Below are 27,954 nucleotides of genomic sequence, written 5' to 3'. Positions count from 1 at the left end.
ATGACACTGTACTCCACTCTACTCCACTACTCTACTCTACACCATACCACTGTACACCACTCTATGCAACTCCACTCTACGACACTCTAGGCTACTCCACTCAATGACACTCTATTCTACTCTATGTCCCTCCACTCTACACCCCTTCACTATGCTCCTCTACTCTACACCACTCCCCTCTGACACTTTATCCACTCTGCACCACTCAACACCACTCCTGCCCAGCCACTCCCCCTACTGTATGACACTTTACGCCACTCTACGCTATGCCTCTTCAATCTACACCACTCCACTCTGACACTCTACTCAACCCTATGCCATTCACCAGCACACAACTCCACTCTACACAACTCTATGCCACTTTTCTCCAGTCAACACTACTCTACTCTACAACACTTTACTCCGCGCCACTCTGCTCCACTCTACGCCCCTTCACTCCATGACCCTCCAATCTACTCTACTCTGCTCTATTCCACTCAGCTCCACTCAGTTCCACTCTGCTCCATTCCACTCTTTGCCACTCCATTCTATGCCACTCCATGCCACTCTCCTCTACAGCACTAACTTCAGCAACGCTGGGGTACAACAATGGTTAAATCACATTGGCAAAGCCAATAGCTCTTGCATAGGTGAGACCAATTGGCTTTGTCAATGCTTGTTCCAGTCTGTGGCTAATCTGGCTGCCGAGCACTGTCTGGGCTTCACTTGCCTTCTCATTTCGGCAGATTTTCTCTTTGGCTTGGACTCCACAATTTGTACTTTATTTCTTGGCATGATCAAAATAAAATCATTCCAGGGGGACAAAAAAAAACAAATGTTCTGTGATGAGATCAGCAGCTGCCTCAGCCATTTGCCTTGCATCCTTTCCAGTTATTACGAAATGTCTTCTTATCTGCCAACCTCACAACTTTAAAAGGGACGATACTTCCTTCGGAAATTGAAAATAGCCTTTTATTAATCATTTTTTATCGTTTTCCATCTCGTTAAAAAATCAATTGAACCCATTGAATTTTATGTTCTACAAAGAAAATGACCCACATTTGGACCCAGAATACACCTGCTGCAGTGGGTCCTGAAATTCTAGTGATTGGAACAGAGCAATGAAAGTTCTGGGCACTTTCCTGCAAATAAGACTGACTGGTTTGTGGAAGCAGGATAGGAATTCAACCCCTTCAATGGACTCACCTGGATGCCGGAGGGAGGGACTACGAGTCATTCCCACGAGATAGAAAAGTTTAACAAGCACTGGCGAAGCCAATAGGTCAAATAGCTGTTGGCTTGGCAATGTATTTTTACCATGTTGTACACCAGCGTGGCTGTTCAGCATGGCTAGTGGCGTGGAGTGTCATAAAGGAGAGTGGTGGAGTAGTGTTGCAGGGTGGATTTGTCAGAGTGGATTTGTCAGAGTTGAGTGGCTTAGAGTGGAGTAAGGGCAGTAGAGTGTCGTAGAATTGAGTAGAGGGGAGTAGAGATCAATGGCAGAGAGTGCCATAGAGTGGAGTGCTGTAGGGTGGAGTGAAGTGGGCTGGAATAGATTGGAGTGGATTGGAATGGATTGAGGTAGTCTGGTGGATTGGAGGACAGTGGGGTGGATTGGAATGGGGTAGAGTGGAGTTGATTGGATGGAGTGGGGGACTGGAATGGGTGGACTGGATGGGGTGGATTGAAATGGGCTGAGGTGGATTTGATTGGGGTGTATTGGAGTGGGGTAGATCAGGTTGGATTGGGGTGGGTGGATTAAATTGGAGTGACAGAGCTGGGGTGGGGTTGTGTGGGATGGAGTGGATTGGAATGGGTGGGACGGGGTGGATTGGAGTGGAGTGGGGTGTTATGGAGCGAGGTGGATTGGAGAGGGATGTATTGTATTTAGGTAGGTGGATTGGATTGGAGTGGATTGAGTGTGGTGGATTAGATTGGGTGGGGTGGAGTGGATAGAGATGGCCTGCGGTGGGGTGAACTGGAGCGCAGTGGATTGGATTGGCATAGGGTGGGGTGGATTGGAGTGGAGTGGAGCAGGTTGGATTGAGTGGGGTGGATTGGATGGGGTGGATTAGATTGGGGTAGATTGGATTGGGGTGGGATGGACTGTATTGGGGAGGTGTGAATTGGAATGGTGTGGATTGGAGTGGCATGGATTGGAGTGGGGTGGAATGGAGTGGGGTGGTTTGGAGTGGGGTGGATTGGATTAGGGTGGAGTGGACTGGATTTGAGTGGGGTGCATTGGAGTGGGGTGGTTTGATTGGAGTGGGGGTGGATTGGGTTGCTGTGGTTTGGATTGGAGAGGGGTGGGGTGGGATGAATTTGAGTGGGTGGATTGGGTTAGACTGAATTGGAGTGGGCTTGATTGGTGTGGGGTGGATTGGACTGGAGTGGAGTGGATTGGAGTGGTATGGATTGGAGTGGTGTGGTGTGGATTGGAGAGGGGTGGACTGGAGTGGGGTGGACAGGAGTGGACAGGAGTGGACAGGAGTGGAGTAGACTGGATTTGGGTGGATTGGAGTGGATTGGGGTGGAGTGGGGTGGGTGGACTTAATTGGTGTGAGGTGGATTAGATTGGAGTGGGGTAGAATGGATTGGGCTGTATTGGATTGGAGTGGGGTGGATTGTGGTGAATTGGAGTGTGGTGAAATGGGATGGAGTGGGGTGGATTGGATTGGGGTGAGGTGAGGTGGATTGGAGTGGGATATTGTTTTGGATTGGAGTGGGCAGATTGGTGTGGGGTAGATTATTCTTTATTGAAATGGGGTAGATTGTTTTGGGGTGCAGTGGGGTGGATTGGATTGGGGTGAGGTGAGGTGGATTGGAGTGGGGCATATTGTTTTGGATTGGAGAGGGCAGATTGGGGTGGGGTAGATTGTTCTTTATTGCAATGGGGTAGATTGTTTTGGAGTGGGGTGGATTGGAGTAGGGTAGATTGTTTTGGATTGGAGTGGGGCAGTTTGGAGTGGGCAAATTGTTTTGGATTGGAGTGAGGCAGAGTGGAGTGGGGCAGACTGTTTTGGACTGGAGTGGGGCAGATTGTTTTGGATTGGACTGGGGCAAATTATTTTGGATTGGAGCGGGGCAGATTTTTGTGGATGAGTGGGGCAGATTGTTTTGGACTGCAGTGGGGTGGATTGTGGTGAATTGGATAAGAGTAGGGTGGACTGGGGTGCAGTGGGGCAGATGGGATTGGGGTAGAATGGATTGGGGTGCATTTGGAGTGAGCTAGATTCTGATGGAGTAGATTGTTTTGGATTATGGTGGGGCGGACTGCAGTGGGATGGATTGTAGTGGGGCAGATTGGAGTGGGCCAAATTGGAGTGGGGCAGATTGTTTTGGATTTGAGTGGGGCAGATTGGAGTGGGGGAGATTGTTTTGGATTGGAATGAGGTGGATTGGAGTGGGGAGATTGTTTTGGATTAGGGTGGGTCAGATTGGAGTGGGTCAGATTAGGGTCGGGCAGATTGTTTTCGACAGAAGTGGGGCAGATTGTTGTGGATTGGAGTGGGGCAGATTGCAGTGGGGCCAATTGTTTTGGATTGAGTGGGGTAGATTGTTTTGGACTGGTGTGGGACAGGTTGTTTTGGCTTGGAGTAGGTCAGATTGTTTTGGATTGGAGTGGGGAAGTTTGTTTTGGAATGGCATAGGGCAGACTGAAGTGGGCAGATTGTTTGGGATTCGATTGGGGCCTATTGTTTGGGATTGGAGTGAGGCAGATTAGAGTGGGACAGATTGGAGTGGGGCAGATTGTTTTCAATTGGAGTGGGGCAGATTGTTTTTGGATTGGAGTGGGGCAGATTGGAGTGGGGCACATTGTTTTGAATTGGCATGGGGCAGATTGGAGTGGGGCAGGCTGTTTTGGATTGGAGTGGGGCAGGTTGTTTCAGACTGGAGTGGGACATGTTGTTTTGGCATGGAGTGGGACAGATTGTTTTGCATTTGAGTGGGGCAGATTGTTTTCCATTAGAGTGGGGCAGATTGTTTTGGATTGATGTGGGGCAGATTGTTTTGGACTGAAGTGGGGCAAATTTGAATGGGGAAGATTGTTTTGGAATGGACTTGTACAGATTGTTTCGGATTGGAGTGGAGCAGATATTTTTGGATTAGAGTGGGGCAGATTAGTTTAGATTGGAGTGGGGTTGATTGTTTTGGATTGGAGTAGGTCAGATTGTTTTGGATTGGAAGGAGGCAGATTGTTTTGGATTGGAATGTGGCATATTTGAGGGGGGCAGATAGTTTTGGATTGGAGTGGGGCAGATTGTTTTGCATTTGAGTGGAGAAGATTGTTTTAGATTTGAGTGGGGCAGATTGTTTTGGACTGAAATGGGGCAAATTTGAATCGGGAAGATTATTTAGGATTGGATTTGTACAAATTGTTTCAGATTGGAGTGGGGCAGATTTTGGGGGATTGGAGTGGGGTACATTGTTTTAGATTGGATAGGGGCAGATTGGAGTGGGGCATATTGTTTTAGAATGGAGTGGGCAGATTGTTTTGGATTGGCGTGGGGCAGATTTATGGAATTGGAGTGAGGCAGATTGTTTTGGATTGGAGTGGGGCACATTGTTTTGTATTGGAGTGGGGCAGATTTGAGTGGGCAGATGGGAGTGGGTTGGGTTGGAAGGATAAGAGTGTGGTGGATTGGAGTGGAAACAATGTCACTCTGCAATCTTTATAACAAGATGATCATCATCTTTTGAGAACAGCGCCCATGATCCAAAAACAAAACAGGAGTGTAAAGTGAGAAAAGAAGACTGTGCAAAATAAAAGAAAGGAGTTAACTATAGAAAATAAAACTTTGTAATTTTGTTTGTCTTGATGGGCACGTTTTTGCCAGTCACACGCCTTCTGTTTGCAGGGCCCTAGAAGCTAAAAAGAAGTACCTCAATAAATGTCTGGAGCAGCGGATGGGCACTAAGATGAATCAATCAGTGCTTGGTCCCTGCTCCAGAGACAGGAACGGAAATTATGCTTGGCCTGGTCATGAATTATGAGGTTGTAAGGAAGAGTGCCATGCAAGCCAACAAATGTGAAGCAACAGGCGGGCTCCAAGTCTTTTTTTGTTAACAGAGTCTTGCAAGAAAGATGCATGGGCTAGCACATGCCACCGTAGCCTCGAACCTAAGAAGCAACCCCCTGATTTTCACTGAAGTGACATCACATACCCATTAAGAAATGGAGCCAGGGAGATGGGCCCAGTTGTAATCCTGAGTACTGGTAACTGAACAGTCCATTACAAGAACTAGAACTTTAATATACCTGTCACTATGAGGAGACATAGGCTCGTTCAGCTTTCTGAGCAGGTATTTGGAAATGCATTAAAATAAGTAATATTAAAGGTATCAGAGGCAAGCTGCTTTCGGATGTACAAAACGTCCTAGTTCTTTTGAACCTATGAGTAGCACCGAAGACGCACCCTTGCAAGTCACTTGCTCCTGTCAACCGCTGTGAAATACCTCTCAGCTGCCATTAGCGCAGTTCCCCAATTCTTTCTTTTGAAATGCCAGTGAGTGACACGAAAATGCATCCATTATTTCCTTTGCCAGCTCAGCATCAAAATAATAGTTACCATATTGAATTAGAATGGCTTCCATACTGGGGGTAATTACATATCAACACTGTATAGGAAAGGTTTGCTTGCATTGCTCGGATTGCTGTATCCAAGGAATGCAGAGTAAAAGCAGCATGAGACCTGGCACTCAATGCCTTGGGAAGAACCTTCTCACCTCTGTGAAAATTGCTTTCAAACATGTCCCCTAAACTTTAAATGTGCCAGACTGTAAACACAGAACACATTATTTCAGAGTCTGTGGCACTGATGGAGGGAGAGGGCCAAGTGAAAGCACAATGGCCTGGATTTAAGGAAAGTGGCGTTTCGTTTCATGCAGCACCACTTTTCTTGCGTCCCACTGCACCCCCCCTAACACCACCATGTGTGCGCCGTATTTAATATACGGCGCACCATGGTGCAGGTTAGGAACAATAGCGTTATAATTTTTGATGCTATTTTTGTTCTTTGCAGGATTAGCGCCTAAAATGTTGGCGCTAATCCTGCAAAGTACACAAAGGCCCATTATAAATAACGGTGTGCCACCTTTTAATGCCTGCTCTGTGCAGGTTTTAAAAATGCTGCTAAAAATGGCTCAGTAAAATCTTTTAGATTCCACTGCGCCATTTTTGTGGGCCCCCTAATAGGGGAATGCCCCTGTTGCATACATTATGCCTGATGCAGCAAAATGTGGCGCAAGGATTTACAAAGTGGTGCAATGCAAGCATTGCGCCACTTTGTAAATATGGTGCAGTGTTTCTGCCATACTATTGCCACATTAGCGTAAAAAAAATGATGCTAATGTGGTGATAGTTGGCGCTTGGCCCTTCATAAATTTGGGCCTATATGAGTAAACTCTAATACTCGTGGCTTGTGAGGTCCACTCCGGGGGCTTCTAGGCTCAGGTCACGCGGTAGACTGTTAAAGAGACTAATACAATAAGCTACATTGCATTCATTTCACATGATGTATCTACAAAAATAATTGAGCATAATATAGAAAATCTATAACAACCCCCGCACTCTACGACACTCCACTCCACTCCCCTGCATTCTACGGCACTCCACTCCACTCTACGACACTCTACTCTACCACACTCCACTTCCCTCCACACTATGACACTCCTCTCCACACTACCACACTCCACTCCCCTCCACTGTACGACACTCTGCTCCACTCTACCAGACTCCACTCCCCTCCACTCTACGACACTCCACTCTACCACACTCCACTCCCCCCCCCCATTAATGATCCTCTACCCCCGAAGATGCATTATCAGGAAAAACACTGGTTTACAGTGCCAGGAAAGTTAGGCTGAACGTGAGCCAATTGTGGGTGTGGGGCTTTTACGGGGTTACAACCAATGCTTTAAATGGGCAGGTCCTGTCCGGTATGGAGTACCTCTACTTCTTTTGTTTAAAAGGGAGAGTACCTGGACTTCTCAACACTTGTACAATACTTTGAATGGGAGAGTGCTGGCACTTCTCAGGAGCAAACAGGTACTCTAGATAGTGAGAACCTGCACTTCTAGATTTCTATTTAAAGCACTGGTCACAACAGACACCAGAAGTGGGTGTGGGTGGGCCTCAACACCCTCTCCCCGTGTAATGCCCACTGTGATGAACGTTTCCTTGGTCTTTCCTCCTCAACATTGTGTGTTGAAAACATACTGCTGTGTTAACTATATGGATCTCTCATGAGATCCATATAGTCCAGGCCAGAAATGCGTCTCCTCGTCTTGTATCTTTTCATTGCTGTTTCTGTCTCCCACTCCATCCCTCTGTGTCCACCAGACCATCTTACCCCTCTTTGTGTTCTTAGTCACATCCATGTCACAGTGAAGGTCAGACCATTTTAAAACTAATTTGTCTTTTCAACCCTCGGTCGCTATCGCCAAAGACGCAAAACTAGATAGATTCTTCACCCTTTTGGCAGTCACAAGGGTGTTGACAGTAGAGGGGTCACCTTGATGAAAAAATGTGTCTACATAATGGGGCAGCCTACAGTTATGTCTACACAGAGTCAAGAATGAGCTGCTGTTATGTTGACAGCACTGGGGGCCGATGACCCTCAACAGTGGAGGGTCGCCGAGCCGCAGTGATAGGCACCTTAAAAAAAAAACATAGTGCCTTTAGCTCAAATTCCAAAGCTCCTAATCAACCGCGTGACTGAGAGCTCTGGAATTAAGCCTAAAGGCAATGTGAATTTCTCACAGTGCCCGTCAGTAGGCCAAAAAAAGAAAAAGGTACTTACCAACTCTCCTGCTCCTCGTCTTCGTCTGGCACTTCCTGGAGCCTTAGGCAGTTCCCCTCTTCCAATCCCAATGCTGCTTTCATGCTGCAGATGAGAAGCTTGAGAGAGGCACCAGGATTGGCTGGAGCGAGCTGCCTCGACGCTCCAGAAGGCACAGGGGAACTGTGTCTGCTCTCCACCCAGCTCTCTCACACAGCTGAATGGATAGGTTTACAATGCGCATGTGAGGCTGGCCGGCTCAAGGCAGCAGCCAAACTGCCATGCGCAGTGTAAACTGGGGGAGTGAGTGCCACTCCCCTGCTGCCAGTCACCAGCAATGTCCCGCCCCAACACTTCTCGGGCTGGGAGCAGTGAAAAATAAAAATCGTACTTCATTGTATTACCATTTTATGTTTCACGTTTGCTGCACTGGCTGCAGGGGGGTGATGCTCACCTGCCCCATTGAGGGGGAGGGGGCACCTCTGGTTGACAGATTGGTCGGACAGGTGGTAGAATGTGTAAACTCCCTGCCTTCCATATTAACCACATCTCTAGAGCTGAAACCTTTGTAAAGCATTATTTGTTCAAATTAAAAACTTCAAACTGAGTGGGAACTGGAGCAGGTCCTGGCACTAACTGTGGTAGTGTATTTCCATGAAGAGTGCAGGGACAAAAAGTAGTCATGGTGTGAACCTGCAGGTCCCTCAAGAGTGCTAACTAGGGCATGAAGAGAGGAACCAGACGTGGTCACCTTGAGTCTGTATGCCAGGTTCAACAGAAGAAGAGACTGTTGTGTACCACTTCTTGAAATGTCTTGGTTATTCCACAAGCCTTCCTCTACTGAACAGAACTGTAAGAGAAGCCATCCTTGTTGTCATGCAGCTCCATTGATTTACTCTAGATGTTTAGTGTTTTGCCGCCTGCCTTGGTCGTGTCCTTTTAAACAAGCACATGTTGCTAAGACCGCTGTCTGTGCCCAGGACCCTTGCACAGCTGCAAAGTACGGATGTGGGTATTGAGAGTGAAGGGAATTTTGTTCCCACATATTCGTAAAACTCATCATGTGATTTTAAACTGCAGTTATTTCTCAGCAGCCTGTTCTGCACAACCCACCCCATCTGTGTAGGATGGCAGAAACCTGAAAACATTGACATCTGATAGGAAGATCATCCTATCAAAGACTGGACAAACAGTGTGCTGGGAGGGCAAATCAAGAACCACGTGGACTGTAAAGGGGAACATCTTGTGCCTTTCTCGTTTTTAGGGTGGGCGCATCCAGCTTCGGGGAGCCAGGCACTACAAGAGCTTCGGTGGAGCCAGGCACTACAAGAGCTTCGGTGGAGCCAGGCACTACAAGAGCTTTGGTGGAGCCAGGCACTACGAGAGCTTCGGTGGAGCCAGGCACTACAAGAGCTTCGGTGGAGCCTGGCACTACGAGAGCTTCGGTGGAGCCAGGCACTACGAGAGCTTCGGTGGAGCCAGGCACTACAAGAGCTTCGGTGGAGCCAGGCACTACAAGAGCTTCGGTGGAGCCAGGCACTACAAGAGCTTCGGTGGAGCCAGGCACTACAAGATCTTTGGTGTAGGCAGGCACTACAAGAGCTTCGGTGAAGCAAGGCAGATTGTTCCACCGGCTTTGGTGGAGCCAGGCACGACAAGAGCTTCGGTGGAGCCTGGCACGACAAGAGCTTCGGTGGAGCCTGGCACTATGAGAGCTTTGGTGGAGCCAGGCACTACGAGAGCTTTGGTGGAGCCAGGCACTACGAGAGCTTCGGTGGAGCCAAGCACTACAAGAGGTTCGGTGGAGCAAGGCAGATTGTTCCACCGGCTTTGGTGGAGCCAGACACTACAAAAGTTTCGTTGGAGCCAGGCACTACAAGAGCTTCGGTGGAGCCAAGCACTACAAGAGGTTCGGTGGAGTAAGGCAGATTGTTCCACAAGCTTCGGTGGAGCCAGCCACTACAAGAGCTTTGGTGGAGCCAGCCACTACAAGAGCTTCGGTGGAGCCTGGCACTAAAAGAGCTTTGGTGGAGCCAGCCACTACAAGAGCTTCGGTGGAGCCAGGCACTACAAGAGCTTCGGTGGAGCCAGGCACTACAAGAGCTTCGGTGGAGCCTGGCACTACGAGAGCTTCGGTGGAGCCAGGCACTACGAGAGCTTCGGTGGAGCCTGGCACTACGAGAGCTTCGGTGGAGCCTGGCACTACGAGAGCTTCGGTGGAGCCTGGCACTACGAGAGCTTCAGTGGAGCCTGGCACTACGAGAGCTTCGGTGGAGCCAGGCACTACAAGAGCTTCGGTGGAGCCAGGCACTACAAGAGCTTCGGTGGAGCCAGGCACTACAAGAGCTTCGGTGGAGCCAGGCACTACAAGAGCTTCGGTGGAGCCTGGCACTACAAGAGCTTCGGTGGAGCCAGGCACTACAAGAGCTTCGGTGGAGCCAGGCACTACAAGAGCTTCGGTGGAGCCAGGCACTACAAGAGCTTCGGTGGAGCCAGGCATTACAAGAGTCCTTGAGTAATTGTTGGCTCATGGGGTTGGGGTTGGAAGAAAACTGAAAGCGCCATACATGTAACATACCGAATGCCCATTTCAGTTTTTGAGCACATGGAGCTTTGGCATAGTTATTTGCCACAAACGATGTCCTCAGGATGAAAAGGGCAAAACCTTGTTGGGGGGTGGAATTGTGTTAGCGATAGCCAAGCTTCATCCCACTTCTGCTCCAGCATTTTGCTCCAAGACTGCCTGTACCAGTCCCCTAAAGGTGTCAAGGTCCTGTGAGGCAGCAACATCTGTGTGCTTATGTGCTGTGTCCTTCCGCTGGCTGGAGAGTGCCGAGGGTCCTGAGGTCGGGAAGACTCTTGGATGCCTGGAATAAAGTGAGCGGGGCAATTAGAACTGGGTATTTTTTTCTGCTTCCTCCTTTGCAACTTCCCTCCTCTGCCTCGAGGGTGCAAATGCCCGGGACAGTGGAAACTGTTACCTGCCGGGGCTGGAAGAGTCCCAGGGGCTCTCGATTTTGCCCTGAGAATCTGAAAGCATAGTTATGGGAGTATTCAAGCAACTGGACTTCTAAGGAAACTGTCTCTAGAATGTGAGGATTTTACTGAAAGTAATATGCTATTATAACACAAAAGTGCAACTTAGACTAACTTCATTCCTGGGGGACCACAACAACTTGCGCAATTTACCCGGAAAAGAGACAACCTCTGAAACTACATCTTAGTGGTTTTTCCCATGCTGAGCTCCTTAGTGGAAATCAGAAGATGGCTCGGCCAATGTGATTGGCCTCAAGAGTGCTTCCCATCTACCACTCCCCAGCTCTCCCACTGATGACGTCCGAATTCCAGAAAGGTTTACAGGCCCGAAGCTGAAGGCTTGAAATGTGACCAGAACCAGCTGTTAACTTATCCTTCTGCTAAGTACTGGTCATCGACCAACAAGCCACTTCGACATTTTTTCATCCTTTGTGCATTTTCCCATAATATATCGCTGAGCATTTTTTCTGAAGCTTGAATGTGCAAGATTGTGCTTGCTTTATAATCTTTGATCTCTATTTCCATTTTTTTTCAATTTTTTGACCCGGTTGTGACCTTTAAATTCTTTATTTGTCAACTGTCTTGTTGTGTTAACTAGTTTTGAACACACAGCACATTGATTTATAAGAACGGCTTCACCCCCAGTGCTTTTGCCTCACTATAAAGGTCGAGCCAGGGATTTTCCAGGAAACCATTCACCTCTCTAGCTTCATCCTCTTTGGACCTTGTCTGAGCTCCAGTTTCCTGTAGGGATGGAACGGGATATTGTGTTTAACATCTTACCACAGACTCAGCTGGAGTCCCATTGACTTCCCCTCTCCCAGCTTTAGAATCATATACTTTCTCTAAGAAATCCACAACCATCAGGAGACCAGAAATATGTGGGTCTCATGATTTGTATTGTAAAGTTATGTGGTGACAACATAGGACATGCAGGGAAAGGATGTGACATATAAATAATATTCTTAGCTTAAACATACTAAGTAAGAATCATGGTACAATGCAAGGGAGGGTCATCTGCTGTCCTTTTTTCTAATTAAAGGTGTAGTGTTGATTGACACAGCCAACATTACACTTGATGATAGTGCCAAACATACATCAGAATGCTAAGTGATGTGGGGTACCATGGAAGGAGTAAAGCAGTGATGCAATCTAGAACTCATTTACCTACTTCTTACTGGGGCAGAAGCAGAGTAGAAGAAGGACTCAGGGGAATGATGGTGGCACACTCAGCACAACATTAAAGAGGTTTGTGAGCTTGAAATCAGACTCTTTAGCCAATAAAAAGATGAGTATAATTAAAAATCATGTTTATTTATCTGTTGAAAGGTTACATTGCCCTGTAAAAATGTCATGATGTACCACTTACATTTAACCACATTCGGACCCAATTCGCAGCTTACCTTTGCAGTATGTAAAGTGGTCTTACAGTAGTACTACTTAGTACAAAATGCAATTCACAAACATACCAGTGGGAATCTCTACTATTTTCTTTGGGGAGATGTCTCTAGGTGTAGGTTTACTCCTTACTTGTGAATGTGGAGGGACTGAGGACTGGTGGAAAAGGGAAGAATATCCACTACTGAATGCAAAGGGTTTACAGAGGAATAAAGAGGGCTTTAGGAAGGGGTAAGAAGGAGTTTAAGGAGGGGCATACCAATACAACCACCCCCCACAAAAGAGTATAACCATCAGTATTCACCAACTACACTACACAAAATTTACCTCTGCCATAACTGTGAAAAAAAGTGATTGTCCTGCAGTCTTTCCGTACGTCTAGCATTACACGAGGATGCTCACAGGTACTGGAAGACCCGTTCACAGAAAATAATAGAGACAGGGTCTTAATAGAACACTCTTCTGTGAAATAATTACATTATTTCAACTTCTAAATTATACTGATATTTTCTTTTACATTAATAATCAATATTTTATTGGTTTGAAAATTAACAGGTTAACTTATTAAAAATACATTACATTTTTACAATTTCATTAAAAACTTAAATGTAAAGTACAGTAATTAAACAAAGCTTTTGTTTAAACTGACCAAATATTAATTATGACTACCTTTCTAGGTAAGGTGTTTTTACTGTATTTTATTTCAAAATTAATCTTTGTGAAATCAATAGGTTTAAATTGTTCAATTATTTAGTAAACATTTGTAAGAGGTAATGTGCTCTAGCATGTTATTTTGTTAGTTTGAGGGTAAAAATAATTATTTTAATTTATTTTACATTCATATTTTACAATAAAATAAATATTTGTAAAATAAATAAACTTTAATCATTTTCCCTATTCTTTCACATATGGAGATTTTCAGTGTGGTAGTGGAGATCTCTACTATGAGGGTGGAGATCCCCAGCTACGTGCAAAAAGTTACAAGTAGTATCTATACACTAGTAAATTTAGATCCACTCCCTGGTTTCAGGGGGTGGAAACATGTATGCCTAGACCTTGTGGAAATGATGAATAGCTAAAGGTAGTACATTTACTCCAAAGTATAGGAGTAAATTTACATGTGTGGATTTACTCAAGTGTTAATGTTTCTTTGTGAATAGGCTCCTCAGTATCGAACCTTTAGGCTTTAGAGATTGTCTCATAATAGACCAATCGACTTTTAGTTCATAGTTTGAAATCACATCTGGATTGTGCATTTTCATAGAGCAGAGCTCTCAATTTACCCAGTTTGAAGCGTAAGAGGTGCATGCAGTCCAGTTTCTTTGTTTCCATTTTCAATTTGTTACACTGTTAGATCCTATTATGAAATTAGGACTATAAGACCTATGAAAAAAAAAAGAGGACAGCCAAGAAACACCTGGCGCTGAGGCCTCGAGGCTGACTACATGGAGTTGGGTTACACCTGGAGTCAGATTGAAAGAAAAGCCTAGGAAAGAGGTATCTGGAGGCTTACACCCTAGGAGGGGGTAGTAGGAATAAGTAAGTACAAGGCCAAGAATGCAAGCAACCTGGACTAGGTGAGGTTTTCACACATGGATCTGAGACAGACAGACAGACAGACAGATGCTAGACAAGTTGTATCTAAAAGGTAAGCAGCGATGAGGTAGGGTCAGTCTAATTGTATGTGTGCTCTTGAAGCATCAGCTGGGTTGGACAGTGTGAGTTGCTTGTAAATCATGTCTTTAAAAGGTCGGCCTGTGAGGCAAACTCAGTTACATGCTGGGCGCATGCATTTAAAAGTCCAGTAGGGCTGGGGTACAGTCAATCACCTATTAGATGGAGGCCTCTGAAATACTTGCTGGACTGGTCACGCTTAGTCACAGCTCAGGGTCGTGTCTCTAAAAGGCACGTGGTATGATGCAGAACATTCACGTTAGACGTGCCTCTCCATGGGCTGGGCAGAGTCAGTGACATCACTTGCCCTTCTGAAACAAAACTAAATACAATGCATTCTTAAGAGATATTTTAAAACAAAGAAAGCTCATTTTGCTGATGCTGATCTCGACCTTATTACATCATCACAAGGGTAAAAGGTCACCCATATCACGCTTTTTACCTGTTAAGTGTTGTTGTTCTTCATCTCACATTTTCAGTAAATGCTTTCGGGGTACAGAGGTCAGCGTGGAGGATTTTATGACTGTGCCCCATAGACATCATTTAGGGGTCGCAGCTGAGACCCCTGATTTGCCCTTTGTGACTCCTGGCACTGCCTCTGCAACCCCTGGCCTCAGATGTGTCAAATTCAGTGCCAGGAGCCCAGTGGCAGCTCTTCAGGGACTCCACTCTCTTTGTTTCCTGTCAATTTTGTATCACACTTGTGAATAAAACAGTATTACTCACTATTAGTGTAATAAAAATGGAGTATAATTAGCTGGCATACGCCCTTCCATGGCAGCTGAGCTAAGTAAAAAATGCTTTTAAATGTATGTTGTGTGTGTGCTTGCGGGTGAGAGCGTGTTTATGTGAGAGTGTGTGTAAGTATGAACTTGTGTGCATGTGTAAGTGTGTGTGTGAGAGTGAAAGTGGAGGTCAAAGGGCATGTGAAAATCACTTCCACTACCCCTGGTATTTCGGTGAATTGACGTCAGTGCTGTGCCCATCACATTTCTAATCCATCGAGACCTAAAACAACTGGTAACCAGAAGAAAGGCACCCCAGAATGTGCTGCTCGAGCTGCCTGCTGGCACACCCCCTCGGCTCTGAGTAATAGCAGCTCGATGCTAAATACCGCCTTCACTCCCGGCACCAACTGGCTGGTGGGTGGCCTTCATTACATGACTAAGCAATGTCAAGACACCGCTTTTGGAGCATCAAACGCTTACTGTTTAGGAAGGATGCAATTTTAGACTTCCAGCTTGCCCGTTCTTGCTCTAACTACCGCATGGATGCTGATTGGTCAAACTTTTGGGGTGGAAGTGACATTAGGTAGCCTTTGACTCTCGGCCAATGAGATCAACGAGTTGATCCCTTGACCCACTCAACCTCTGAACAGACTCTTATTTGCTGATAAAGGAGTTACAGATAGCACATAGAGTGGGACCTACAGCAAACACAGCTCTTGGGACTGGGCTTGTATTTTTCTCCTGCCTCTGCCTGTATTATCCCGTGGCCAGGGCAGCGGCAGTTCCTTCGTGGGAGCGGAGGAGCCCTCCCCCGCACTGCTGTGCAGAAAGCGGTAATAAATTGCTTTTATTACCATTTTATTTTTTACGCTTTCTGCCAGGAAACAGGGTGCGAGGGCAAGTTAGGGCCAGGGCATCATGCTGCTAATGACTGGCAGCAGTGGGAAGTGGTCACTTCAGTTTGAATTACCTTGCTACGGCCAAACTGACATGCGCAATTCAAACCTCCCCAACGTGGTTGTCTTAGACAGCTGGGTTGGAGAGCAGGCACAGGCCTACAGTGCCTTTCGAAGTGTAGAACCGACCTGCTCCAGCCAATCAAGATGCTTTTTTCATGCTGCTTAACAGCATGAAAACAGCACCTTGATTGGATGAGGGAGTTGACTGTGGGCTTCATTCCCGGAATATGTGCTGCAGAAGAATGGGATGTGCTGTAGAACATCGAGTAAGGGAAGTGTTTTTTTATATTTATATTGGTGTGTATGTTATGTGTGTAGTTTTTTGTGTCTGACTTTTGCACCCCTCCAATTTAATTTGCTACCAACCACCACCGGGCCAGGGTCAGTAAGGGCTGCACCAGGGTTTCAAAATAGCAAGCTAAAGTAGCTGCAGAGTCAGACTGAGAGGGAAAACAGACCTGAGCATCAAAATAAAAGTGGTCCCATTAGTGAATTTGATACTAAAAAGGTGGCCTATGTCTGCCCCCTTGGGCAGTTTTGAACTTCTACAGACATGATGTGTATGGGTTTTTCAGGGTATGGAAGACGGGATGGATTCCATCTTTCTGCAGGCAATGTTTGTGGTAATATCAGGGAAATTGACAGTAAAAACTGGTCCATAAACAGACCCAAAAACAACTACAAGACCAGCCCACATAGGGACCTACCATACCGGTACTACTTCATTGCTCTCACATCAGCACTAAACCATCTCAGGCCACCTGATGCTTGTTCTTGCTGTTTTTCAGTCCACCTACTCTTCAATGCGAGTCATCGTCTCAATGGATGTAATGTGCCATTTCAGTAACTAGCGGGGAGCAGAGAATCGAAAAGTCATATTTTGCTTATTGGGTCTTGTGTAGGCCAAGGCACAGCCAGAGGTTTATTTGGGCATCTTGGTGATGTCCATCATTTCTGCAACCAATATCTGTCCAGTTAGACTGTCAGTTGCTTTGGATATCTTCCGCATACCCCTGCACTCTGGCCTGCAGCTTCTGTTTTATCGTAACCTGTCATACTTAGAGTGCCCAGGTTCAAGCCTCTCTGATCTTGACTGTGGATCATCTCTTCTCTTTCTAGCCGACTACTCCTTCTTTAATACAGTTTTACTACAGTTTTTGAAAAGGAGTATAATGTTATTGATGCAAATACAGCTGCAAAAACACAATAATTGCTCAGTCTTTCCAATGGGAGGCAAATTTTTGGTGGAATAGACTTTTCAAGAGCTAAAGTTCTGCAGCTTTGTAACCTTCCAAGCACTCACCTCTGGTGCGAGGCCTGCAGTAGGTGGCATCTATTTTTGGTGTGAATTGTCCTTGTGGTGGGCTCAGTCTGTGCCTTCAGCTCTTTCCAACTGCAATCAGCACTGATCCTTTACAATTAATTCCTGGGCTTTAAGTGTGATTAAAAAAAGGGGGGATCAAAGGGAACATGGCTAAAGAGGCGTGAAACGGAGTCCTTTACAAGGGAGTGTGGCCAATGTGAATAATGGATTAAGCTAAATTAATTGTATCTAGAAACCTGTGTTTCACAAAGTAATAAAGTCAGCATGCTGTCTGAGATGTTGAAAGGTGCAAACACACCAGGGCAAAGGCCAGCAATTGAACACAATGCTGAAAGAAAATCCGTCCAATAGACAGATGGAGAAAAGCGCCTTCTCCCAATTTTTTTAGGTCCTGTAAATTATGGTGTTAAATATGGAGCCCAAAAGGCACTTATTTCAGTCACTCTTTTTAATTACTGTTGGTGCTCAAACCTGGCAGGACCAGCCCCATTTAGAATCCTGCCTGCAACATTACCGGCTTAGGTGTATTTCAATATTCTGTTTTTCTCGAATTGGAGCCTATTATATGGATCACCCTGTCCTTCCTCAGCTTGTGGAATTAACCCCTTTCAGCCATCCATCTGTTGATGAAGTACATCAGGGTGACTGCATCAGCCTATTAGATCTGGGGGCCACGTTGCCTTTTTCTGAGTACATTCGCTGTTGATCTGGACAGTGTTCTGAATAAATCACAACAGTACACTATCATGTTTCACTTGTATTCCCAAGTTTGTATTCACTTACCGATACTTTTATTCAATACTTATGTTCTAGGGGATTAATGGCACTTTAATCTTTAATTCTAAGAGTACATCACACTTCCTCACTGCTCTGTGTTCAGCACTTAGCAGGAGACCATGTTGTTTAAGCTCACATCAATGTCTGCTACTCCATACTGAACCTGGGTGTCATCTTTGTGAGTGAGAACATGTTATATAGCCTCACTTCTAGGCACAATGCTGTACAATGAGTGCATCTGTAAAAGTACAACATTAGCAAGCCAGTGCTTAATTTGAGCCAGTGGTTTCCAGGGCTCGGCCCCACTTCGTAATTGTCAGCACCAGTTCTTATTGGCACATAGTGGCGCTCTCTGACTAATTTAGGGATGAGCACAACAACAGCCATTTATTAAATGGCAGGGGCAATGGATGGTGCAAGCTGATGTGGCCTCCTGACGACCTCCCTAGCGTTTATTATTATTATTTTTTTTACAAATTAGGCACGGAAGCAAACACTGATACAGTTCTTCTCACGAGCAAATATAGGTGTTCATAAGTGGGCCTGCCCCACCACATAATAAACATAATTTGCAGTTGCTTTATAAACATTGTGCACGTTCTTAGAGAACTGCATTGCCACCAGCAGCCATGTTGTGTTCTTAACAGGGGCGGATTACGTCACAGCCTCTGACGTGGTGCAAAGGGCTCTCTGTGCTCCAGGAGCAGGCCCCCGCGGATGGTTCATGGTGGCCTCCGGCTTCCCGTTGTCTCTTCAGACAGCTCGAGTGAACCACTGCATCGCTGCGGCTTTATTTAGCATGTTTCATAGGCCCAGCCAGAGAACACAATGAAGAGATTTGTTCCTAGCTGCAGGGGACAGAGCTGAGATGAATGTCTTGTTATGGATGGACACTACGGGTCCTCGGCGTGGCTTGCCTGCAGGCCCCTGGCTATGAGGCGGTGTCCATCAAACAGAAACAGCTACACAGCACGCGTGTACCTCTCCTTGTCAACTTAAACCCGCTATGTAAAGAAGTACAACTGTTCACTGTGACACTCTGTAAACCACACAGTCACTACGACTCTTCATGTTAAAATCTGACCCAAAAATTAAAACACAAATTCAAACGCCCCCGCACCCACACACGGTCGACCTTCACAATATGGTCTGATTATTTCCTGGTTGTCCTGGTCAGCTGTTACTCTCATTTTTTAGGTCGAGCACCAAGAGCTCTGGCCTGTTGTAATCTTTTGTGGGCTTTTAAGCACGCCAACCTCACGTCCCTCACTTTCAGTCGTTCGTGGGCTTGCCTTTCAAAAATCCTCTGTTATCATTGGTAAATGCTTTACATTTGTCCCTCCTTGGGGCAGTTTTGTTACCGCTTTGGCCATCGACCCTGTTACCTGGATAATTGCACGATTGCCGATACGTTTGACTGCGAGCAAAATTATTTTTCCTTTTCTGTCTCTTCTTCGCGCTTAAGCTCATGGCGGCCATAGTGCTTTGAATCGCTCGCTTATGTCACCTGTTTTCCTTTTCATTTTCAATTTATGTGGCAAGAAAAGTCCAGTTAGGAATTTACAACGTTTATAGCTCTAACTCGAGCAGACGGGAGACCCATTGCATTGCAAATGCTTGTTTACCCTTTCTCTTTTTCTACAGCATGGATAGACACAGAAATATTTTATGTCACAATGAAAATTTCAGACCCAAAGACCATAACACTGGAGAAAGAGAGCAACTAACCAGTTGATTCTTCAGATGAAGGGAGTGTAATTGTAAAGTGCTTGCGCTGAAATATGAAAAGGGCACAGAGGCAGGGCGGCTGCCTTTTTTATGCATTCTTTTGATATGTTATGTTACTAGTTTGACAAAATTCCCAACTATTTTTGACCTTCTTAAAAGGATCCAGGCCCCTCGTCCACACTAGGGTGCATGCTTCATCTTAGGGGCATATTTTGGTTCTGGGGCGCAGGCAGACCCCTGCCTGAGTATGGCCAGCTCTGCACGGACACATCCATGTGTTTTGTATGGCGTACACTGAACTGTATATCAGTGGGGTGCTTCGCATGAAGGGGGCTTTGCTACAGGTAGTGCAGAAAACTGGGTAGAAGAACTGAGTGTGGGGGGCACCATCCAGTGTTGGTGAGCGCAGGCTTACAGGGAGGGCTTGAGTAGGGAGGGGCAGGGCTTTGGGGGGGAGGAGAGTGGAGTGGGAGGGGTCAGAGTGGCAACTCTTCATGGTGTGCCTGTACAGTTACTGGCTTGCCTACATGTGGTCTCTCCATCTCTCTCTCTCTCACACACACTCTCTCATTCACTCTCTTTCTTCCTATTTCTCTGCCTCTCTCTCCCCTCTCTCACTCTGCCGTTTTTTTCTATATGCTCTATCTATCTGCCTATCTGTCTATCTAAGTAATCCCTTTGTCTATAACTCCTCTCTCGCTCTATCTTCTTTTCTCTCGTTCCTTCTTTCTTGTACCATCTCTAGACCTATCCCTCTCGCTCTCTTTTTCTCTTTGTCCCCCTTTTTAGGTTTCACCTGCACACATGCTTACCTGCTGCTTGTGCACTGCTTGTGAAATCTATTGTTAATAAAAAAAAACTTAAAAGGGGCTTAGAACCAGTCCCTTACTTACTTGAATTTACCATTGGCTTAGTCCAGCATCGCTTTGATTTACGTGCTTCTGATTGGCCAGCACGTCGTCTGCTGCTTCACTTCCTGTTGTTTTGTTCGCTGTTCTTGCTATCAGGTTGCCTCTGGACCAAGTTCTCCTTCTGGTCACTTCCCATTGGACACTGGCCAGTGTCCTTTCTCTGGCTACGACGCTGGAGATGCTTCTTTTTCGTTTCTGCATGCTGTCTTCATGCTTCGCTGATGTCTTCTTTCTTCATTCCAGTCTTCTTTCTTCTTCGCTGCATGCCATCAGCTGTGTCTTCTTTAAAACTTTTAGTATTCAAGGGATGCTTCCTAAGGAGAAATCAAATAAACAATCACCGAGACGCTGGCTCTGCATAATTCGAAAGGACTTTCTCACGTACGAGAGGAATAAAATAACTACAAAACATATTTTTTCCTGATGGGATTCACTTTTCATAACTTCTCCGTGGAGTTTGTTCAACTTAAGAACACTTCCAAACTGCAGTAAGAAATTTGGTTTTCCTGATCGCATTGGTACATTTTCCCACTTTTGATGCTCTGTTTATCTTGAATGGAAAACCCAATGAAGTCCAGACTCCCTAATTTCTGTCATTGCTTTGTTCTTTGAAGTAATCGCAGAAAGAAAACACTATAAAAATAAAGGCGAAGAGTCGAATTCCTCAACCCAGGCAGTACTTTGCGTACGTCCTTCAGAGCGAGGCTCTTTTGCATTGAAGGTGAATGCTTCGGATCATGAACATGTGTTTTAATGCTCAGGTGGCCTTTATAATAGGTATGAAAGAGATGGACTGAAAGGACCGTCTTTTTGTCCTCTCTTTTCATTCCACACACGATGCGGCCTTGTATCGAAGAGGGGCCAGTCGAGAAAGTACGCGCCATTGATACTGAGAACAGGGACGGAACGCACATGCGCAAAGGAGGGTCTTTTTTGATCAGTAGTTTTAAAGTGTGCTATATTTTCAATTCAAATCCCCATTTGGAAATGTTTTCATAAATCTAGCTTCCTTCTCTTTATTCCCTCATGTTTTCCCTTCCTAATTAGAGACAAAAAGTCTGCGTTCACTGCAGTTCTTTTGAGCTCTTTTTATATTAGTTGCAGCTTGCTTTTGTTGCTTGGTAGGAAGTCTGGACTAATTTAATTACAATGACTTGTGAGACACCTCATTTGCTTGCCATCAGTTATTTTCTATAATGCCACACACAATGGCATGCAAACATCACAAATCTGAAAGAGGCATGATGGCATCCACCTAGGCAATGCATTAGAATCCTGTGGACGTCTGCTGTACCAAGTAATGAATTCCCAAACTGTTTAAAAAACTCAGTGCATCACACGGATGTGGGGTCTGTGCCTTCTTACAAATCCCACCCCAAATCTGGGCTTCGCAATCACGAACTTGCAAGGTATGTCCTCTCACAGCTGCTCCAGTCCCAACTCATTGCATCATAAACTTTCCACAGAAAAAATATTTTTTTTTACTTCAGACACTCAGGCCCTCATTTATACTTTTATTGCGCTGCATTACCGTAATTTTTTTACGCAAAGGCGGCCCAAACTTACAAGATACGATTGTATTTTGTAAGTTTTCCCCACTTTTGCAAAATACAATTGTATTTTGTAAGTTTGAGCTGCTTTTGCATCAATAAATGACGGAAATGCGGTGCAAAATGTATAAATCAGGGCTTAGTGCTTTAAATGGATTACAAATATTAGAAAAATGCTACAATAATGTTTGTTTTATATTTGATAAACCATTAACGGTTTATCAAATTTAAAATAAACATTATAACGTTTTTCTAATATTTTAGGATCCAGTTACATAGAAAGGAAAAACAAAGGCGAAACGTATTGGCTTTGCCAAAGCTTGTTCTCTCTTCCTCCTTTCTCTGTTTCTCTTTCTTCCTCTCCCTCTTTCTCTCGTCGCCTTCTCTCAGTATCCTTTTCTCTCTATATCTACCTCACCCCCTCTCTTTATTCCCTGACTTTTTTTCTCTCTGCCATTTGTCTCTTTCTTTCTCGCTCTCTCTTCCATCTCCCTCGTTTTCACACTCTCTCTATAGCATTTCTGACCGCCCAGGCACCTCTGATCACCTCAGCACCTCTGATCACCTCAGCATCTCTGATCACCTCAGCATCTCTGATCACCTCAGCACCTCTGATCACCTCAGCATTTCTGATCACCTCAGCATCTCTGAACACCTCAGCATCTCTGACCACCACGGCATCTCTGAACACCACAGCAACTCTGAACACCACAGCATCTCTGACCTCCACGGCATCTCTGACCACCACAGCATCTTTGACCATCACCTCAGCATCTCTGACCACCACAGTATCTCTGACTACAGTATCTCTGACCATCACAGCACCTTTGACCACCACAGTGTCCCCGACCACCATGGCATCTCTGACCGCCTAAGCATCTCTGTCCACCACCTCAGCATCTCTGACACCATGGAATCTCTGACCACCACAGCATCTCTGACCATCTGTTGCCACTAAGGCATTTCTGTCCACGACCACATCTCTTTCCACACTATCCCTGTTCACCCACACAGCATCTCTGATCACCATGACATCTCTGACCACCACAGCATCTCTGACCATCTGTTGCCACTAAGGCATTTCTGTCCACGACCACATCTCTTTCCACACTATCCCTGTTCACCCACACAGCATCTCTGATCACCATGACATCTCTGACAACCACTGCATCTCTGACCTTGGCATGTCTGATCACAGCATCTTTGACCATCTCAGCATTTCTGACCACCTCCTAAGCATCTCTGACCACCTCAGCATATCTGACCACCTCAACATCTTTGACCATCACAGCATCTCTGACCACCCTGGCATCTCTGACCACCTTCTCAGCATCTCTGACCACCTCAGCATCTCTGACCGCCTCAACATCTCCGACCGCAACAGCATCTCTGACCGCCACATCATCTCTGACCATCTGTAGCCACTAAGGCATTTCTGTCCTCCACAGCATCTCTTTTTCCATACTGACTCTGTTCACCTGCACAGCATCTCTGACCACCATGCCACCTCTGACCACCACTGCATCTCTGACCTCCACTGCATCTCTGACCACCACAGCACCTCTGACATTCACAGCATCTTTGACCACCACAGCATCCCAGACTACCTCAGCATCTCTGACCACTTCAGCATCTCTGACTGCCACATCATCTCTGACCATCTGTTGCCACTAAGGCATTTCTGTCCTCCACAGCATCTCTTTTTCCATACTATCTCTGTTCACCTGCACAGTGTCCGTGCCCAAAAAGGCATGTGTACTGCCACGGCACCACAGCATGTCTACTGACATGGTATTTCTGCCCACCAAGCATCTCTGACCGCCTTGCACCACGACACCTGTGACTAACATAATTTCTCTCCAGCATATCTTTTTTTGTTTTCCTTGTTTTTTTTTTTTTTTTACAATTGGGCAGCTTGTGCTTCATCTGTCGCCAGTGGTGGGTACCAATACTCACTTTTGAGGACTGGATTTTCTAGAAACACCAGACTTCTTAATGTTGGTGTCTCACTGCCCAAGAGGTCCTTAAGCACGGGCCACAGTCGGTTCTGCCACAGCTTGGGGTATGGGTTTGTAACAAGCAGACAACATTGGAGACATGTATGCTTGCCTGGCGCTACCAGAAGACTCCCTGGCACACAAATACCTAGGGCAATCCTGGGCTTTTATTTAGCAAAGCAGTGCACTTCGGGAGTTGTAGTCCAGCGTCAGTTAGAACGAGGCGATAAGAATAACTAACCGGAAAATAATGGTTTGTAAAAGGAAGGCCCAGGGCTGTGAACGTGGTGCCCGAGTGACATGGGGTCACCTGGTAACCATGGCACTTCTGCCCTCTCTCACAGAGACAGGGAAGGGCCAGCTGTTGCCAGATGTGAACGCCCTGGGACATCCTGTGCATCTTCTGTCTAATCACTCCAGCAGGGCAGGACTGATGCAGGATTTTAGGATATCCAACTAAGGTGAATTTACATTCCAGGATTCTAAATGGAAATCATTTTACATAACCAGAAGTCATCCTGATAAACGGCCATGCTCTGCCCACCCTGCACATGCGGTGGACACCCCTGGCCTGCAAGGACTTTTTGTCTCACATATTTTGTTTACCAGAACATTCACTTCTGACGTCCGTGGCCTTTGTGTAGCTGAACAGTGACCAGGATCCGTGCTTTCTGTTCATGTCTCTGCGAGGCAGTGAGAAAGAAGAGAGACGGTCTCCTCCCAGACACCCTTTAAGCCAGAAAGCTGAATGCACGTTCAGTTCTCATGCAGTAACAAAGGACCCGCTCCCGCCTTCAGCCGCCCGCCGGGGATCTGTCGCACAAGCACATAAAGAGAGAGCAGGGCTGCGGTGGGAAGGAGAGTGGGGCTCCGACAGTATTATTTACTCCTGTTCCTTTTCACTTGGCTGCCCAGGCCGGGACCTCCTTTTATCTTGAAACTAGTGGAATGTCAGGGGAGCTCCTTAGGACCCCCCTCCACCTTGCACTCTCCTGCAAGAGGCATGGAGGGACGTGAGAGAGGAAGTGATGCGGTTACACCAGGGCTTTAAGTGGGCCGGGTCCTGCCGGTGCTCACCACCAGCAGTTCTAAAAAGCAGGTGCTGAGATGGGTCCCTATCGGGCTCTCCATTGCCCTCACCATTGGGGTGAAAATATCTTACCTCTGCAGCAGCACCGCCCTTCACTGCCTTTGGTGTAACTTTAAAGAGACTCTTTGTAGTCCTCCACAGTCTCATCATTTCAGAACTGAAGCTTTTTCAATATTTTATAGAAAGATGTAGGTGTAATGTTACTTGTATTGTATATCTGGATGCAGTGACAGAAAGAAGCAGCAGCATACCAGTCGGGGAACACTATGATAATCACAGGTTTTTCGTTTATAGTGTTTTAAGCCACACCCTTAATTACATCAGCCACGCCCCTCCGAGAGACCCCCAAGTTTTTCCGTCCCACTTAAAGCCCTGGCTAACAATTATAAGAGGGGAGAAACAGAACGCAAGAAATGGCAGTTGTGAAGACATCGTATGCAGCACATATCACAAATTAAATAGCTTTTGTTGCTGAATAATGATAGTTATTGCATTGACTCATGTAGCCACCTCGGAATGATGAGAGTTCCAGCTGACCCTGGTGGGATCAAGAACATTAAGCCCCCAGTCTGCGTGCGGAAGCCCCATAAACTGGGAGAAAAGAGGTTATTGTGGAAGGGGTTGCGGACATGGGGGATGAATGAGAGGCGATAACCTGGAGTACAATACATGGACTGCTGTGTACATCTAACAGGTGCCCACTGATAACACAGGTTTCCTAAGCTCGGAGAGTGATCGTGTCTTGGCCATGACTCCCTGGGGGTGCTTTGGTCACACTTGGCCACGGTGTCAAATGCACATATTATTACATGAAAGTCCAGGCCCACGTCTACTCCCCGCTTCACCTCCAAGCAGTGCTTAATTTGTGCTTGTTGTTTCCGGTGCTGAGCACCGGCACTTATTTTTGAGGGCCGGCGCTTATTCTTCTGCCTCAAGCATTTGCTGCGAGCAAAAGACACATATGGGAAAGACAGAGGAAGAGACAAACGAAAAAAGCGTCACAAAGGGAGAAAACAGAAAGCTGCAAGAGTGAGTTGAAGGGGCAGGGAGTAGCTTTAAATGGATTGAAGATGGCTTCAGGATTACGCTGCCTCAGTATTCCGTGTTCCCACATTTAATTTCAGCAGCTGGTGTTTAAGCGGAGGGCTTTGGGCACCGTCACATTTTATTTACAAATTAAGTACTGCCTCCAAGACTGTCCCTTCACATAAAAGCTCTACTTTCTGTGTCTATACAGATTTCGCAGCAGGGCACCAGCACAAAGTGGTCCACCCGGGGCGCAGGGTCCCCACGAAGTACAACACACAGGGGGTGCTGGCTGTGGCCTCTGGGAGGAGGGGCTGGGACGCGAGCGAGGAGAGGGGTTCATTTCGCGCCAGCTTTGATGAAATGCTTTCTGTAATTGCCTCCTGTCCAGCTAAGCTTGGCACCCCCTGGACGCCGGGGTTTGCCAGGACGCTCGCTGTGCAGAGCCTAATTAATTGATGTGTCATGAAACACAGGCGCGGGGCCTCTCACCTTCCCGTGAAGGTGTCCCGGATGCACAGATAGGCAGCAGTCATTAATAACGTGATTTATCTCGTAATCCAATTGGAAGGAATTCCGCCAAGGCATGCTTTGGAAGAGAAATGCAGTAAATTCTCCCGAAAGTACGTCTTGCTGTCAGTATAAGGAGCAGGTACATCTTAGGGTGGATGAAACCCCCCTCCTCCACTGGGGTCCTACCGAGGGCCAATTCTGGGGGCACAGGGCCAACCAGAAATGCTTTGTGGTCAGTTCCAGGTAACCAGAACTGCTGGCTAGTCTTGAGGGGGGGGGGGGGGGGGGGGGGGGAGGGGGGTGTTCCACAAGGGAGTCCTCATGCTATAGGTATTACATACCGCGTGCACGTGCACACTTGGGCCCCGCCCTTCCAACCACTAGCACACTTGACAAGTTTGTTGTATTCAAGAATAGGACATCAGTCAAAGTTACTTCGCTGACATTGCTGAAATTGCACGTTACAAGAGTGATTGTAAGTACAGACCAGTGCTTAATTTGTGAGTAAAGAGGTGCCGTGCTCAAAGCCCTTCTCTTAAACACGAGGCTGCTGTAATTAAGTCTGCCAGCGCTGAATACTGAGGCAGCGTAATTCTAAAGCCATCTCGGGCCGCTTCAACCCATTTACGGCCACCCCTGCCCCTTCAGCTCATCCTGCAACTTTTTACTTTCTCCCTTTATGACGCTTTTTAGTTTTTCCTTCTTCCGTCTTTCCCATATGTGTCTTTTGCTCGCAGCAAATGCTTGAGGCGGAAGAATAAGCGCTGGCCCTCACAAATAAGTGCCGGTGCTCCGCACCGGAAACAACAAGCACAAATTAAGCACTGATACAGACATCAAATGACATCTCAAATATCTTGACGATGAAGATAATATTGCCATAACCTTTCACCGGTACAATATTTACATTTGTTAAGGGTCAGGTCCGCAGCCAAACAGCATTTGCATAAATGAGCCTCAAGCAAGCACGTGACCTCCAACCGAACACAGGGCCAGATGTAGGAAAAAAGCAATTTGCGACTTGCAAATTGCGAGTCCCTGCGACTCGCAATTTGCAAGTCGCAAATTGCTATGCAGTACGGTGTCTCAGGCACCGACTGCAACTCGCAATGGGGTCGCAATGACCCACCTCATGAATATTCATGAGGTGGGTCGCAAATTGCGGCCCCATTGCGAGTATAGGCACTCGCTAACATGGAGGCCTGCTGTCGTTAGCAGACCTCCATGTTTGCGACCTGCTTTTCAATAAAGCATTTTTTTTTTTTTTTTTGAAGTGTAGCCCGTTTTCCTAACAGGAAAACGAGCTGCACTTAAAAAAACCGAAACCTTTTGTTTCGTTTTTTTTTCAGGGCAGGGAGTGGTCCCTTGGACCACTCCCTGCCCTGAAAAAATATTTTGGGGTCCAGTCACAAACTGGAAGGGGTCCCATGGGGACCCCTTCCAATTTGCGATTGGGTTACCATCCACTTGAAGTGGATGGTAA

General features: G+C 46.4%; 1 protein-coding gene across 1 annotated transcript in view; it reads left to right on the top strand.

Annotated features, from left to right (window-relative positions):
- EFR3B (EFR3 homolog B) overlaps positions 1-27,954 on the top strand; it is a 501,803-nt gene that overhangs the window by 14,606 nt on the left and 459,243 nt on the right. The gene's annotated exons all lie outside the window — the stretch shown is intronic.

Source organism: Pleurodeles waltl, chromosome 5 (assembly GCF_031143425.1).
Source record: "Pleurodeles waltl isolate 20211129_DDA chromosome 5, aPleWal1.hap1.20221129, whole genome shotgun sequence".
Taxonomy (NCBI): domain Eukaryota; kingdom Metazoa; phylum Chordata; class Amphibia; order Caudata; family Salamandridae; genus Pleurodeles; species Pleurodeles waltl.
This window is presented reverse-complemented; position numbering and strand designations above follow the sequence as displayed.